Below are 13,506 nucleotides of genomic sequence, written 5' to 3' on the forward strand. Positions count from 1 at the left end.
TTCTTTAACAAAGAAAAGGGGAACCAATTAACACAGATACAGAAGATAATCTTGGAGCCTTGAGGTTTAAAAGGAAAGACACAGAACAGGACTAAACTCCAACCAGTAGAAGAACCTGCATGACAGCATCACAAAAGGAGATATACAGAGTTATGGTCAGCAGTGATCCTGATGGCATGGATAGCTTGGATATTGCTAAGTGGTGTTAGGACTTAAGAATTAACCTACATATTGGCCCTGCTGGCCAGGGACTGCACAGAGGCCTGCTCTGGTGACTGAGGAATAAAAGGGGAAGCAAAAAAGAGAGAGGTGAGCTGAGCTGTGGACTTTTGGCTGTCCAGAGAGTACAGCCATTTTGAATGTTTACAAGGGGTTTGAACATTTTGGAAATTTAAAGCGACAGTGTTCTCTCAGATTTCAGTGACCTAAGAATAGGTTCCACTTGGGAGCTCTGGTCTCATAGTGCCTAAGGCATTTAACTGCTAACCAGGAGACTGGTTGCTGAAACCCACCAGCCACTTCTCAGAAGGAAGGTTGGGAAATCTACTTCTGTAGTGATTCCGCTTCTGAAACCCAAGGAAGGATCACTATGAGTTGGAACCTACTAGATGGCAGTGAGTTTAGTTTACTTTAGACCTCGGACCACAAGGACATGCCAGACACAAAAGACTGGAAAGGTGCACTATTACCCTTGTTAATCTTACTCCACACCATCTTGGTGAATGGAGGTGTGGCCACCCCTCACTCCCATCCACCTTCTGAGCCAGCAATAATTCTGTCCCAGTCTGTGTGCTGTGACAGACCCTGGGTGCCCTACACTGTCCTGCCCAGAGATTTTTATTTATTTATTTATGTTTTCTGTGTTCTCTGACAGGGCCTAAATTCAATTCCAGTGACATTCTGATCATTCTTTCTTTCTTTCTTTTTTTTTTTTTGAATCAGACTGCCTGGATTTATGTATCTATTTATTTATTTATTTTTATATTTTATTTTTTTAAGAGCTTGTTTTACATTCAACATTATGTGTACATTTAGTTTCACTCCCCATTTAACATGTCCAACCCTAACCCAGTCTTCTCTCCTCCCTACCCTGTAACCCTCCCCCTGTGCACCTCATATGTGTGTCCTGCATTTCCTCCATTTGAATGTTGGTCCTCTCGTGTCCTGTGGTCTATTGCTCTAAGGGATGTATTACCATAGAGTATGTGGGTACGTTATCCTGGGTTGAGTGTTTTATGTGTACACCTTGTTAACTATTGGGCTGAAAGCCAGCCCCTGGGGGTATGTTTTATTCCAGGTGCAGAATGTATTCCAGGGCCATAGTATTGGTGGTCTCCCTAGATGTCATCTGACCAGTAATTCTGGTCATTATTGAGTTTTTGGATTTTGTTCCACATTTTCCCTCCCACTTTATCCAGGATCTCCAGATTTGATCCTTTCCTAAGTGGTTGGCATTGGTAGCCAGGCACTATTTAGTTCTATTTGTCTCAATGGCCATAGTGTCCTATAGCTGATTTCTTCCAAATGCCCTTCTTTTGTGTGTGTGTGTGTGTGTGTTTTCCTCTTTGTTTCTGTTGCTAGGAGACTGTTAACTGCATCCTAGGTGGCTGCTTGAAAGCTTTTAATGTAGGATGCTTAGCAAGGCTTTTATGTATTTTGTTGTGCCAATTGAGTCTGGTGTCCCCAGTACCATGGTCCTGAGATGGTAGATCTATTGGATCTCTCTCCCATAGTGTTGGGTTGTCTATGAGGGATTACTGTGTCTGTCTTCTCTTGTTTCTGTAAGGATTACAGGTATTTTGTATCACTGGTATCTGTGCAAGATTAATCTCGGCTGAATCTATCCTTGGTCAAGAGTATATTCCTGTTCGCTGACCCCCATCTGATCCTCTCAGGTGTTTATGTGTTTATCTGTAGCCTGATGTTTGGTGTTAATGGCAACGCAGTATTGTGGACACATTGGTTGATATTAGCATCTGTCGTCTATCTCTTATGTGCACTATTCAGTGTCCTCTATTTCCTAATGTTATTATGGTGGTCACAAATCCTTCCCATATATCTTTTTCCCTACCCACAACAGAGTGTGGGCCCCAATTAGCCCAAAATTAATCCCTCCCCCTCCCTCCCCATCCCAGTAACCTAATAAGTGAATTCCCTTTTCCAAGCAAACCTTTCTTTGTCTTTTTACAATAATGGACTCATACAGTACTTGTCTTTCTGTGATTGACTTATTTCACTCAGCATAATGTCCTTTGGGTTCATCCACATTGTGAGATGATTTGCATATTTCTCATCATTCTTTAATGTACCACAGTATTCCATTGTGTGCATATACCATAAATTGGTTATCCACTCATCTGTTGATGAGCATTTAGGTTGTTTCCATCTCTTTGCTATCTTGAGTTGTGCTGCGATAAACATAGATGTAGGATATATTCCTAGTAATGGAATTGCTGGGTCAAATGGTGCTACTATTTTCAGTTTTTTTAAGGAAAGGCCATACCATTTGCCACAATGGTTGTATCATTTTACAGTCCCACCAACAGTGCACAAGAGTTCCAATCTCTCCACAACCTCGCCAACATTTGTTATTTTCTGACCTGTTGAAATTTGCTATTATTGCTGGGGTGAGATGATATCTCATTGTTGTTTTGATTTGCATCTCTCTAATGATTAATGATCACAAGCAATTTCTCATGTGTTTGTTGGCTGCCTGTATATCTTCTTTGCTGAAGTGTCTGCACAAGTCTTTTGCCCATTTATGAAGTGGGTTATTTGTCTTTTTAGTGTTTATGTGTTGACATTTTCTACAGATTTTGGAGATATGTCCTTTATCAGATATGTCACAGGCAAATATTTTCTACCAATGTGTAGGTTCCTTTTTACCCATTTGGCAAAGTATTTCAATGCAGACAAGAATTTAATTTTTAAAAGGTCCCAGCCATCTAGCTTCTCCTCTATCTCCTACACATTCTGGGTTGTGCTTGATAGTCTATTTATGTCATAAATTAGGGGTCCCAGATTTTCCCCTATTTTATCTTTGATGAATTTTATAGCTTTGGGTTTTACATTTAAGTCTTTGATCCAGCTTGAGTTTGTTTTTGTGTGTGGTGTGATGTATGGGTCTTGTTTCATTTTTCTACAGGTGGATATCTAGTTTTGCCAGCACCATTTGTTAAATAGGTTGTCTCTTACCCATTTAATGTGTTTCGGACCTTTGTCAAAAATCAGTTGTCCATAGATGGATGGGTCTATGTATGGACTTTCAATTCTGTTCCATTGGTCTATCTATCATTGTACCAATACCATGCTGTTTTGACTACTGTGGCTGCATAGTAGTTCTTAAGATCTGGGAGTGTGAGACCTCCCACTTTGTTTTTCTTCTTGAGAAGTGCTTTGCTTATCCGAGGTCTCTTTCCTTTCCATATGAAATTAGTAATTAGTTTTTCCATGTCCTTAAAAATTTTGTTGAAAACTTGAATCAGTATTATTTTAAATGTGTAGATTGCTTTAGGTAGTATTGATATTTTCACAATGTTTAGTCTGCCTACCCATGAACAAGGTAGGTTCTTCCATTTATGTAGTGCCCTTGTTGTCTCTTGTAGTAGTGTTTTATAGTTTTCCTTATATATGTCTTTTTTTGTCTCTGGTGAGGTCTATTCCTAGATATTTTATCTTTTTAGTAGCAATAGTAAATGGCATTGTTTCCCTTATTTCTTTATCAGAGGACTCTTTGTTGGTGTAGAGGAATCCAACTGATTTTTGTATGTTGACCTTGTATCCTGCCACTTTGCTGAATCACTCTATTAGTTACAGTAGTTTTTTTATTGAGTCCCTTAGGTTGTCATGTACAGGATCATATCATCTGCAAATAGAGATAGTTTTAGTTCCTCTTTGCCAATTTGTATGCCTTTTATTTCTCTTTTTTGCCTTGTTGCCCTGGTCAGGACTTCCAATACAATGTTAAATAGAAGTGGTGATAGAAGGCATCCCTGTCGGGTTCCTGTTCATGAAGGGAATGCCTTGAGTTTTTCTTCTTAATAATGATGTTGGCCGTTGGGTTTGCATATGTACCCTTTATTATGTTGAGGAATTTCCTTTCTATCCCTATTTTGCTGAGAGCTCTGAACAAGAATGGATGTTGGATTTTATCAAATGCCTTTTCTGCATCAATTGATATAATCATATGGTCCCTTTCTTTTGTTTTGTTTATGTGGTAGATTACACTGCTTGATTTTCTGATGTTGAACCACCCTTGTAAACTTGGTATGAATCCTACTTGGTCCAGGTATATTAATTTTTTGATAGGTTGCTGGATTCTGTTGCCTAGGATTTTGTTAAAGATTTTTGTATCTATGTTCATGAGGGTTATTGATCTGTAGTTTCCCTTTCTAGTGGTGTCTTTCCCTGGTTTTGGTATTAGTGTTATGCTTGCTTCATAAAATAAGTTTGGGAGTATTCCATCTTTTTCTATGTTCTGGAATAGCTCAAAAAGCATAGGTGTCAACTCTTCTCTGAATATTTGATAAAACTCTCCAGTTAAGTCATCAGGGCCAGTTCTTTGTGGGACTTTTTTTATGACCTGTTCAATTTCTTCTTTTGTTACAGTTCTGTTCAAGTTATCTATCTCTGAGTGGGTTTAAGTAGGTTTTGTGATTCTAGAAACTTGTCCATCTCTTCTAGGTTCTCACATTTGTTGGAGTACAGATTTTCATAATATCTGTCAGTATCTTTTTTATTTCAGTTGGTTCTGTTGTGATGACACCATTTTCATTTACAAATCTTGTGATTTGGATCTTCTCTTTCTTTTCTTCTGTTAGATCTCCCCGTGGTTTATGGATTTTATTAATCTTTTTGAAGAACCAGCTTTTTGTTTTGTTGATTATCTCTGTTTTTTTTTGTTGTTGTTGTTGTTTATTTATTTTGTTTTCTGTTTATGTATTTCTGCTCTGGTCTTTATTATTTCCTTGCTTCTAAATACTGCAGGATTTTTTGTTGTTCTATTTCTAGTTGCTGGAGTTGTTGAGTCAGAATGCTGATTTTGTTTCTTTCTTGTCTTTTGATGTCTGCTTTTATTGTTAAAAACTGTCCTCTGAGTACTGCTTTCACTGTGTCCCATAGGTTTTGGTATGATGCATCTTCATTTTCATTTGTTTCTAGGATTTTTTTTTTTTTCCAGTTTTTATATGTTGTATTACCCAGTAGTTTTTGAGCAGTGAGTTGTTCAGCTTCCATATGTTTGATGCTTTATCCTTGCTCTTCCTATTATTAATTTCTAATTTTATAGCATTTTGGTCCAAGAAGATGCTATGTAGTATTTCAATGCTTTCTGAACTTATTGAGGCTTGTTTTATGTCCTAACATATAGTCTATTCTGGAGAAAGATCCATGTGCAGTGGAGAAGAATGTGAATTTTGCTTTTGTTGGGTGAAATGATCTGTAAATGTCTATGAGGTCGAGTTGGTTGATTGTATTGTTGAGTTCTTCTGTACCTTTGTTGAGTATTTTTCTAGTTGACTTGTCCCTCTTTGAAAGCAGTTTGTTAAAGTATCCTACTTCTATTGTAGAAGTGTCTATTATCCCTTTTAATTCAGTTAATATTTGCTTCATGTATTTGGAGCACTTTCATTGGGTGCATAAATATTTATTATTGTAACATCTTCTTTGTCAATTGACCCTTTCAGCATCATATAATGTCCTTCTTTATCTCTTATGATGCTTTTCACTTTAATGTCTATTTTGTCAGAAATTAATATTTCCACTCCTGCTCTTTTTTGGTCTCCATTGGCTGAGTGTATTTTTTTCCATCTCTTAACTCTTAATTTAGGAGCTCTGGTGGCATAGTGCCTAAGGCACTTGACTGCTAACCAGAAGGCTGGTGGTTCAAACCCACCAGCCACTCCTCAGAAGAAAGATGGGGCAATCTACTTCGGTAATGATACTGTGTCAGAAACCCAAGGAGGGGTCACTATGAGTTGGGTCTGACTCGATGGCAAATAACAACAACTCTTAATTTGTTTTTATCTTTGTGTCTAAGGTTTGTCTCTTGTAGGCAGCATATTGATTGGGTCTTTTTTTCTTATCAAGTCTGACACTCTCTTTCTCTTGTTAGGTGCATTTAGTCCATTCACACTGAGTGTAATTAGTGATAGGTTTGAATTGATTGCTGTCATTCTGGTTATTTATTTATTTTTTTTTCCCTCATGTTTTTGGTTTTTCCTTGGTCTCTATACTTATCTGTGCTTAGTTCAGTTTGTTGGCTAATGCTTTCTCCCTTTTTTTTCTTTATTGTTGGTTTTGTACTTATTAAACCCATATGGTTCCTTCCTTCTGGGTTTGCGTAAGGGGATTGTTACTTTTCTTTGTGGTTGTCTTGGAGTATGTTCTTCTCTCAACATTTTTAGAGCAGTGTGTACTGTGAAGAAATTTTCCTCTTTTCCTCTCCATTTGGAAGTTTATATCTAGAAGTTTTATTCTCTCTGATAGGTTAATTGCTGTTGTGTGCTGATTGACTTCTTTGGTTTTTAGAGTGCAATGTTTTATGGTCTTATTTTGAGTTTCTATTTCTGATTTGGTTTTAGTGTTGATGCCATGTATCCTGATTTTGTTGATCTCTGTTGTGGGTTCTCTATTGGATGCGCTTCTTTAAGCATTTCTTGTAGTATTGGTCTGGTTTTTACAAAATCCCTTTATTTCTGTTTGTCTGAGAATGTCTTGATTTCACCCTCATATTTGATGGATAACTTGGCTGGATATAGGATTCTTGGTTGGAAGTTCTCTTCCTTCAGTGTTTTACATATGCCGTCCCATTGCCTTCTTGCCTGCACCCTAACTGTTTGATTATTTTAAGTAATATTTCTTTTGTCCTGGACAGCTATCAAAATTTTTTCTTTGTCATTGGTTTCAGAGAGTTTGATTATAATATGCCTTTGTGTTTTTCTTTTGCAATCTATCTTATGTGGGGTCCTATGAGCTTCTTGAACAGAAATCTTCTCTTCTTTCATGATATGAGGAAGTTTTCTGTTAGCAGGTCTTCCACAGTTTTCTCGCTGTTTTTTTTTTTTTTCATCTTTTCTTGTTTTGGAATTCCAGTGAGTCTCATGTGGTTTCTTCTTATGTCATCCCATATGATTCTTAGGTTCTCTTCCTTTCTCTTAAATCTTTGTTCTGATTTTTCTTCATATAGGCTGGTGTCCAGGGATTTGTCTTCTAGTTGGGATATGTGTTCTTCAGCCAGTTCTAACCTAATCTTTTGTGCTTCTAATGTGTTGTGTAATTCTGTAATTTTGGTATTCATCTTCTGGATTTCTAACTGCTATTTTTGTATGAGTTCTGCATTAATCTTATTAATTTGTTCTTTAATGATTTTCCTGAGTTCTTCCAGGGAGCTGTCTTGTTCTCCTTCTTTCTGTTTGGGGTTTCCTTAGACCCTTATATAGCTCTATAAACATATCTTCTAAATTTCTTCTCAGATAATTCTATTGCTTCCTCTTCCTCCATGTTTAATGAGAACTTTGTTTGTGGTTTTGCATCTAATGCCTTGTCTTGGTTTTTTGTTTGATTTGAGGTTGCATGTTTTTCCCTAGACATTCTGAGGTTGTCTTTAACTGTTGGTTATGTATTCATTTGTCTTGTCTTGGTTTTATGCTTAATATTTTGAAAAGGTGAAGCTGGTGTATTTTATTTCTTTAGTTATTAATTCAGGTATGTTGTGTTGCTCTGAAGTTTTCTTTGTGATGGTGAAATCATTGTGTGGAATGTTGATGTGCATTTGTTTGCTGTAAAGAGGGGTTAGAGTTCGAACCAAGAGGTTTTATCATAGCTGAATGTGGTTGCTTCTTTTGGATGAGTGAAGTTATTGGCAGAGAAGGTGAGAGCAGAAGAAGGACAGCTCCCTGTTGCTATTGGTGTTTTCTAGAACTTTGAGCAGCTGCTACTAATAAAGGTGTACTGTTATTCACAGGCCTGCAGCTCAATTTCAGCAAAGACTCCAGTTGTTAGGGGGTCACCACTTTCTACCAGGCTCAGACACATGCAAGAACTCTGCTCCGCAGGCCCCTTGGCACCAAAAACCTGACCCAAGACAAATTCCCGGCTCTGCGATCTGCCACAGGGGTTTCTCTTTCTGGGCCCTCCTGCCTGCGGTGCAAGCTCAACTCGCCCTGACTGTGATCTGCCTCTGATTATCCACCCCTGGCGCCAAAGATCCACTCACTTTCAGTGGTGCTGGAGTTGGGAGAGGGTCTTTTAGTAATCTGTGGTCCTAATATTACTGATAAAGTCAAGCTCAGGCCACTCATTGCCACTAAGCTGACCCAAGCCTACTCGGTGACCTGCTACAGAGGCACCTCCTTGGGCCCACACACCTGCAGCACCAATGGACACTTTGCTTAGGTTTCACGGCACTGGACATGCCTGTTTTCATCTAGCTGACCCAAGTTACTGATAAAATTAGGTACTAAAGGTAGATCCTTGGGGTAAATACTGGTATGTTGGTGTGGTCATTGGTATGCTTGTGTGGTGTGTCTTCTTCCTTAACCCAAGGAGGTCTCAGATGGCCATTCTCCCTGCCAGTTGATGCTTCCCTAGGGAAGTCTCTAATGGCCTTTCTCAGAAGCTTGTCAGTGCTCCGTGGGATAAATCTTCTGATCTTGGTATTTTTTCCCTGTCCCTTTCTCCTTTCTAATTCCTCTCCTCTGAGTTTGGTGAATTCTAACTCAGTGAGCTGTTCAGAGCACCAGAATCTCTAATTCAAACTGCTATACCTAGTTTTTCAAGGACTAAGATGCTAGAGGGAAATAATATGGTGATTACTGATGAGACTATTTTGAATCCCATCTTTTTTATTATTTTTTTTTTTTTTTTTTCCCTTCCCAAGTTCTAGTTTTCAGCTTTTTCCCTGTTCCCTGTTCCAGGTTCTTTTTTTTTTTTTTTTTTTCTTTTTTCCTTCTTTCTCGTGTTTCTTCCCATTCCTTGTTTTTCTTTTTGCATTTTTCCTAATTGCTTCTTCATTATTCTCCCACTCTACCTCTTTTTCTCTTATTCCAAACATCCCAAATATAGTGGGTTTTTTTCCCCCCATTTTTCTATGCATATTTTTTTTTACTTTGTCAAGTATTTCTTTAAATATATTCTCTCATTTATTGCCTTTCCTCTTCCCCCACCCCTTGATGATTATTCCTGTGTGTTTACATGGTGTGATTTTTGTCTGCTTGCTTTTTTTTTTTTTTTGATGATTTTTCTATTTTTGTCTTTGTCTAATTGAGTGGGAGACAGCAACCATGCCCATATGACCCAACCATACCCACACTTCCTGAATCTCCACTTAATGATTCAGAGCTACCACTTCCTTCTGCACCAATTGGCCAATGGTACATGACCACCAGTAAGAGCCTGACTCATCCTTAACTGCTTTTGACTAACAGCTAACATAAATCTGTGCAGCTACTGTCATTCTCTATCACACCCACCAGGAGACAGGTGGTGAGTGCATAAATGCTACCAACTAATGAACAAAGGAGCACAGTACACTGCTTACTCAGATATGTATAAAAAAGAAAAAATCTTGGGCAGATCACACTAACATACAATTGCCGATTAAATATAAATAAAACAATGTCATGATGGCTTGGAGACAAAAGATCATCACAGTCCACACAAAGAAGCAAGATAAAATGGTAGAAACCAGGGATCAGGATATAGACCCAGAACACATCCCTGAGGAAGAGCAGCACTGAAACACCCTGATAAAGAATTTATATATATATATATATATTTAGGTATCTTTAATGGATTAAGAGACAGATCAAGGCAATAGTGAGAAACTTAAGGAAAACATGGACAAAACCCTAGAAAATTTTCAGAAGAAAATACAAGAACAAAATGACAAAATAAATGGAAAATTAGAAATGATACAAAATCTACACATAGAAATCTAGAAGATTAATACTAATTTGTCAGAAATAGATAAACATTGAAAGGTCAAAGAAGTAGAATTGAATCAATGGAAAACAGAATTAATGAGATTGAAGATGAATACCTGAATACTTCTTTGGAAAGAGATCAATCAAACTAAGATCAAAACAAACTAAAGAAAGCATAAGGTTCATGTGGGATACCATCAAAAGGAATAACCTACACGTAATCAGAATTCCAGGACAGGAAGAGACTAAGAAAACCATTGAGAAAATTTTCCCAGATTTATTGGAAGATAACTTCCCTGATTTGATGAATGATGAGAATATACCTATTCAGGAAGACCAACAAACCCCAAACAGGATAGACCACCAAAAGATAATCACCAAGACATAACAGCATCAAACTCACCAAAACCAAAGCAAAGAAAGAATCCTGAAAGTAGCCTGGGAACATGAAAAGTTACCTACAAAGAGCAACCAATAAGACTAATGTCTGATTTCTCAGCTGAAACCATACAGGTGAGAAGGCAATGGGATAGTATATATAAAACCCTGAAAGAGAAAAATTAGAGTCCTTCGAACAGAGAACCAATAATAGCAAACAAAAACTTATCATTAATACAGAAGGTTACATAACCCAGAAACCAACACAGCTATGGAAGTATCCAAAGTTAAATAAGCTGACAAGATTATAAACAAGGAACCAGAAACATCAATTGGCAAATGAGCACAACTTCAAACCAAAAAGAGAGGAAAAAAATTTATAGTTACAGAATTTCTAAATGACAAGAAATTCAAGAGAGTTGCAAGATAGAATGGATTGTTCTAAACTCAGGAGAAAAATAAAAATCAAAGGGTAAAAAAATGATAAACATTCACATCACAATAAAAAAGAGGACAAGCACAAATATTCAGCAAATACTAAAACAATGGAACAAAGGAAGTGATAATATGATTTATAAACAAAATGAGCTCAGCACAGAAAATTATATGGAACAAAGAAACCAGGAACAGCATGAAAAGACACATAACAAAATGACAGCAAGCAATCCATACTTGTTGATAATTACATTGAATGTCAATGGATTAACTGCACCACTCAGGAGATGAAGAGTTACAGACTGGATAAGAAAACATAACCATTAATATGCTGCCTACAAGAGATACCTTAGAGACAAAGACACAAATAGACCAAAAATCAAAGGTTGGAAAAAGATATATCAAGCAAATGTCAACCAAAAAACAGCAGGAGGGGCAAAATTAATTTTGGATAAAATTGACTTTAAGACAAAAACCACCATAAGAGACAAGGAAGGACATTATGTAATGATTAAAGGATCAGTTAAACAAGAAGATATAACCATAATAATAAATATCTATAGACCCAATGAAAGAGCCCTAAATACTTTAACAGAATTGAAAAGACAAATAGATGATTCCACAGTCATAGTAGGAGACTTTTATACATTACTTTCAATGAAAGATAGAAAAACTGGAAAGAAACTCAGTAAAGATGCAGAAAAGCTAAACAATACAATCCACCCACTTGACCTTATAGACCTCTACAGAGCACTTCACCCAGCAACTGCACAATATACATTCTTTTCCAGTGCACATGAAGCATTCTCCATGATAAGCCATATGTTAGGCCATAAAGCAAGGTGCAATAAACTTAAAAATATTGAAATACTGCAAAACATCTTCTCAGATCACAATGTTATAAAATTAGAAATTATCAGTAGGAAAAATCACAGGAAAAAGAACAAAAACTTGGAAACTCCTTATGACCTCCTTAAGAAAAACTGGTTAACAGAAGAATAAAAAATGACATTAAAAATTCCTTGAATAAAATGAGAATGAAAACACAATACACCAAAATCTTTGGGACACAGCAAAAGCAGTGATCAGAGACCAAATTATAGCAATAAATGCATCCATAAAAAGAGCAAGAGCCAATATCAACACTTTAAAACAACATCTCCAACTATTAGAAGCACAGCAAGAAAAGCCTACAGTTACCAGAAAAAAAGGAAATAATAAAGATTTGAGCAGAAATCAATGAAACAGAAATTAAAAAGACAATAGAAAAAATCAACAAGATTAGATGTTGTTTTTTTGAAAAGATAAATAAAATTGACAAACCACTGGCAAATATAATAAAAGAAAAAAAGAAGAGAATACAAATAGTATAAATAAGAAACAAAATGGATGACATCACAACAGAACCATCTGAAATCAAAATGATAAGATCAGGATACTATGAAGAACTGTACTCCAATACATTGGAAAATCTAGAAGAAATGGACAGATTTTTAGAAACATACTACTTACCGAAACTAACAGAGACTGAGGTGGAAAAGCTGAACAGATCCAAAACAAAAGAAAAAATTGAACAGATCATAAAAAACTTACCACCACCACCACCACCAACAACAACAAAAAAAAAACGCTGGCCCAGATGGTTTCACTGGAGAATTCCACTAATCATTTGCAGAGTAACTGAAACCAACGCTACTCAAGCTATTCCAAAATATACAAAAGGGTGGTATCTGCCCAAATTCATTTTATGAAGCAAGCATAACCTTGATACCAAAACCAGGCAAAGAAATTACTCAAAAGGAAAACTATAGACCAATATCTCTCATGAATATAGATGCAAAAATCTTCAACAAAATCTTAGCCAGTAGACTCCAATAACATGTCAAGTAAATCATTCATTATGACCAAGTGGGGTTCACATGAGGTACAACATTAGAAAAACAATCATCATCATCTATCACATAAATAAAACAAAGAACCACATGATCATATCAATTGATGCAGAAAAGACATTTGATAAAATCCAACATCCATTCCTGCTCAAAACTCTCAGCAAAATAGGAATAGAAAGGACATTCCTCAGCATAATAAAGAGCATCTATCCAAAACCAACAGCCAACATTATTTTCAATAGAGAGTGAGTGAAACCATTCCTCTTGAGAACAGGAACCAGACAAGAATGCCCTCTATCACCACTTCTTGTCAACATTGTATTGGAAGTCCTAGCCAGGGCAATAAGGCAAGAAATGGAAATCAAAGACATCCAAAATTGGTAAGGAAGAAATCAAACTATCCCCACTTACTGAGGTTATGATCCTATACATAGAAAACCCAAGGCAGGCAGTAAAAAAACTACTGGAACTAATTTAGAGATGTGTTAGACTGGGTTCTCTAGAGAAACAAAAACCAGTAAAGCTTATATATATGTATATATAGAGAGATATTTATCTTAGGAAAATGGCTGACACACTTATAGAAGCTGGCAAGTCCAAAGTTCCTGGATCAAATGTCAAGCTGGAGGCTTTTCCTGGCTCTTGCAACCACAGGGGCTGAGGAGCTCAAGGCTGCCATGCAGTACACTGGCTGTTGACTCCAACGAATGAACAATCCAAGATCTCCAGGCTGAATGGTGGATTGTTCACTCCCAAACAGCTGTAGGCAGCACAACAGAATCCTGATCCACAGAAGAATGAATCTCTTTCCAGGATGTCCTTGGATATACTGGAAGCAGACCACACCCCTAGGGAAACTCCCCTTCAACAGACTGGCT

At 37.0% G+C, this 13,506-nt stretch overlaps 1 protein-coding gene across 1 annotated transcript in view; it reads left to right on the top strand.

Annotated features, from left to right (window-relative positions):
- Positions 1-13,506, top strand: part of ABCA13 (ATP binding cassette subfamily A member 13) — an 888,443-nt gene that overhangs the window by 858,629 nt on the left and 16,308 nt on the right.

The sequence above is a fragment of the Orycteropus afer genome, unplaced genomic scaffold (assembly GCF_000298275.1).
Source record: "Orycteropus afer afer isolate SDZICR_OR568_19922 unplaced genomic scaffold, OryAfe1.0 scaffold00121, whole genome shotgun sequence".
Lineage (NCBI taxonomy): Eukaryota > Metazoa > Chordata > Mammalia > Tubulidentata > Orycteropodidae > Orycteropus > Orycteropus afer.